This window comes from Myotis myotis, unplaced genomic scaffold (genome assembly GCF_014108235.1).
Source record: "Myotis myotis isolate mMyoMyo1 unplaced genomic scaffold, mMyoMyo1.p scaffold_m19_p_16, whole genome shotgun sequence".
Lineage (NCBI taxonomy): Eukaryota > Metazoa > Chordata > Mammalia > Chiroptera > Vespertilionidae > Myotis > Myotis myotis.
In genome coordinates, this window is record NW_023416320.1 from 45,004,118 (window position 1) to 45,008,393 (window position 4,276).

Here is a 4,276-nt window from a genome sequence, read left to right on the forward strand (position 1 = left end):
AAGATTAAGGATCTCATCAAAGCATTGGTTTCTAATAATAACTTAATAATTCAAAAGCTGACTTTAAGTTAAAGGCCCATCACTAATGAATAGTTAAATAAATGATGGCTCATTCATACAGCAAAAAACTATTTAGCCATTTATAATGATACTAGAGGCCTGGTGCATGAAATTCATGCATGGGTATGATCCCCAGGCCTGACCTGCAATCAGGGCCATCTTCCCTGGCTGTCCGCAGCCGGCCCTGCCCTCCACCACCATCCACCTCCAGTTCCCCATTTGCCATCAGGCGATCAGAGCCTGCTGGCCGGAGGAAGGGACCAAGAGGTGGTCAGTGTGCTTCATAGTGACTGGTCGAGTGGTTGTTCTGGTCATGCCACTGTTAGGGTCAATTTGCATATTACCCTTTTATTATAAAGGATAGAGAGAAATATATTTTAACATAGAAAGATGTTCAAGGTGCAAGGTTAAAGTGGGGAATGTGAACATCTATCAAATGACACTTATAATACAATCCCACTTTTTACCACAAAAACAAACAACAGATTGTTACTGAAAAGAAAAGCATACAATAATATTTCAAACTTTCTAAGATATATTTATGTGTGTATACATATATATGTCACTTTTGTATTGCATTATAATATAGTACATGTATTCCTTTTGATATAAAAATAATTTTATTATTATCTATTAATTTTTCTATATATTATATAAATATATTATAAATAATTTATATATTTTTATTGTTATTTATGTTAATGTTTTTAATATAAAGTACAACTAGCCAAGCAGTTCCCCTGCACAATTAGAAAGATAATACAAGAAATATACCCGATGTTCTCAATGAATACGTGATTTTGGGGGGAAGGCCTAGGTGGTCCCATCCTTGCTTCCTTCACTCTATTTTACACATATATTGGTTTTGTTTGTTCTCATATATGAGGTTCTATTTGAATAAAAGCTCCCAAAGGCAGATCCATACATGTGTTTTGCTCAATGTCATTTAGTGATGAATAGAATAAGTCTTTATCTGAGAATATTTTTCTTGGTGTGGACAAATGTAGGCACATAAACAATTATTGAGAGGGTTTGACATATCAGATCTTGTCCTAGGACATTTTACAAATGCTATCCTGTTTGTTTGTCATCATATCTGAGAAGCAGGTGTGATTTCTGCTCATTGTAAAATACAGGAGTAGAGGCAGTGACAGGGCCACATTTTCCCAAGCAGACGTGGAGGGACTGAGAAAAGAGCTGAGAGCCTGAAAAACCAAGCCTGCCTTCCAGCCAGCTCACAGCATGCGGTCTACCTTTCTGGCTGGTGTTATAAGTTGATTTTGTCCCCTGAAAAATTCATATGTTGAAGTCCTAACCTCTCAGTACCTCAAAATGTAACAGTTAAAAAAACTTTCATGGTGGAAAGCTTTTCTTAAAAAAAAGGGTTTATTGAGCCACATGCTAGCCAGCAAAGGACCAAGTCCTGGCATGACGTTTGAGCCACCAGCAGCAGGCCGGATGGAGAAGGCAACATGTCCCCCTCCTGGAGCTGACGAGCTCTTTTATACATTATGTTTGGGGGAAGAAAGGTGTAAGTTGTTTTGAAAAGATTTGCATTGGCTACAGATGAGGGGGGCGGGCAAAGGTGAAGAGAGGGCAGTTCTAGGATAGGTCCAGAGTCTATGAGGAAGAACTATTTACTACTTTTGATTGGTTGTGGGGAAGTTCTGAAAGGTCAGGCATAAGCAGGATGCGGTGGCATCTGGTAGTCACTACAGAGTTTGATTCAAGGCTCCAATGTACATTCAGGAATGTGAGCAAGCTATTGTTAGTTGACCCACAGCCATTAACTGGTTAAGTACTCTTGTCTCTTTCATTCCCTGGCCTGCTGTAGTTTAATTTAGGGCATCTCAGAATTAGCCTCTTGTCTGTAATCTTATTTGGAGATAGGGTCTTTATAGAGGTACTCAAGATAAATGAGTTGGTTCTAGTGGGCGCTCATCCAATACTACTGGTTTCCTCATAAGAAGACGGATTTGGACACAGATAATTACAGAGGGAAGACCATGTCATATCACAGGGAGAATATATGACCATGTCATATCATAGGGAGAATGTGATATGAACATGAACATGGCCAGCTACAAGCCAAAAAGAGAGGCCTGGAACAGTTCCTTTATTAATCCTGCCAACACCTTGATTTTGAACATCCAGCCTCCAAAACTATCCTATCTAATAAAAGAGAAACATGGTAATTAGCGTACGACCACTACCCTTCCCATTGGCTACTCAGGGCGATATGCAAATTAACTGCCAGCCAAGATGGTGGTTAACCGCCAACAAAGATGGCGGTTAATTTGCATACAAACCCGCAATGCTGGGAGGTGAAAGAAATGGGAAACCCAGCCGCAGGCAAGAGATGGGGGGGGGGGGGGCAAAGACGGCTGGTGATCAGTGATTGCATTGTGGATTGGAGGCAGAGAGAGCTGCTTCCCCGTGATCGCCATGGCATCGGGGGCAGAGAGAGCCCTGGTGCAGGCCAGCTGGCACCCCCGGGGGTCATGGTGATTGGGGGCAGAGAGAGCCCAGGCCAGGCCAGCCGGCACCACCAGACCCCGGGGCTGTGGGTGCCGGCTGGCCTGCTACCCAGTGATCTCCATGGATCGGGGGCAGAGAGAGCCACTGCGCAGGCCAGCCAGCACTCCCGGACCCCAGGGGCTGTGGGTGCCAGCTGGCCTGCTACCCTGTGATCACCATGGCGATCGGGGGCAGAGAGAGCCCCGGCCAGGCCAGCCAGCACCCCAGGACCCTCCCAGGCGTGGGTGCCGGCTGGCCTGCTACCCCATGATCGCCGTGGAAAAAAGACCTTCAAGGCCTGTCCAAGGAAGGTTTGCATTTAAAACTAAGTGGGGTGGTCCGGAACTGCGCGGCACTGACAACCAGGGCAGTCTCTGCATCAGTGGCACATCTGCGGCTTGAAGTGTGGGGGGTGAGGGCCATGCAAGCCAGAGGCTTTGGCTGCAATGATCAGATAATTTCAGCTCCAAGGCAGGCGCAATCAGGGAAGCCACGGGGACCTTCACAAAAAAAGGAGAAGGCTGAAGAGGAAGGATACTTCCCAGAGCGGATTAAAGAACAGCTGGCAGCCTTAAAGAAACAACATGAAGAAGAGATCACTCATCATAAAAAGGAGATTGAGCGTCTGCAGAAAGAAATTGAGCAGCACAAGCAGAACATCAAGAAACTGAAAGATCATGATACTGCGGCAGTGTCAGGGTGAGGGGACAGCCATATTTGTCAGTGTACCGGAGCTGTCAACAACCACCGCTGCCGATGCCATCTCATGGCACCTGCGCCCCGCAGCGGGAGGCAGGGGGCAGGGGGGGGGATGTCTTACAAACCGAACTTGACCATGCACATGCCCGCCACCTCCATCAAGGCCTCTGGGAGCGTTCACCCGCCTTCCACCAGCATGGCAACGTCTTCCCAGTACCACCAGCTGCTGAGTGACTAGGACCACCATCTCTAACATGCAGGGAACAGAGAACAGCCAGGTGCCCCAGAGCAAATATGCTGAGCTGCTGGTCATCATTGAAGAACTAGGGAAGGAGATCTGACTCACATACGCGGGCAGCAAGAGCGCGATGGAGAGACGGAAACGAGGCATCATCCACACGACAGGGCTGGTTCGGGAGTGCTTGGACGAGATGGAGTGGAACACCAGGCCTTAGCCCCTCAGTCAGCATGAAAGGCTTTCCCTCTTCTTCCAAGAAGTGACAGCTCATGCTTGCACCCCCTTCAGATGAAACTTGGTTTCAAAATGGTAACAGCTTGGTTTCTCCTCCCCGTGCCCCTCCTGTGGTTCATCAGGCTCTGAACCTCCCTTCGCTGAGATGGAGAAGAGATTTTTGCAGTTATTAGATTTACATATTAGTTAGGAACTACCCAGGGCATTTTTTGTGTTTTTTTAAGCATTGATTTACATGATGCATGTCAGTTACCTATCACAGCAAACTGTAGTTGGCCTCCCAGATACGTGTTTCTCTTCTGGATACATTTCTGTTACTCACATGGTTCTTTATGTTTCTCTTCTGAGCTGATCCAACTCTGAGGGCTTGTTTCAGTGAGTCCTGAGGCAGAGCTTTAGTAGCCAGTGCCCATTCACCACACAGTATAAATTCTTTTCAATGTAACTTTTTTTTTTTTTTGCTTAAGCATTTGCATGACTATTAGTACTTTGAAGTCAATCTTTAAAATGCACAAGTTATAAATACAG

The 4,276-nt window shown here is 45.8% G+C and overlaps 1 pseudogene; it reads left to right on the forward strand.

Annotated features, from left to right (window-relative positions):
- Positions 1 to 3,388: 3,388 nt before the first annotated feature.
- LOC118670838 lies at positions 3,389 to 3,731 on the forward strand (annotated as a pseudogene).
- The last annotated feature ends 545 nt before the right edge of the window (positions 3,732 to 4,276 follow it).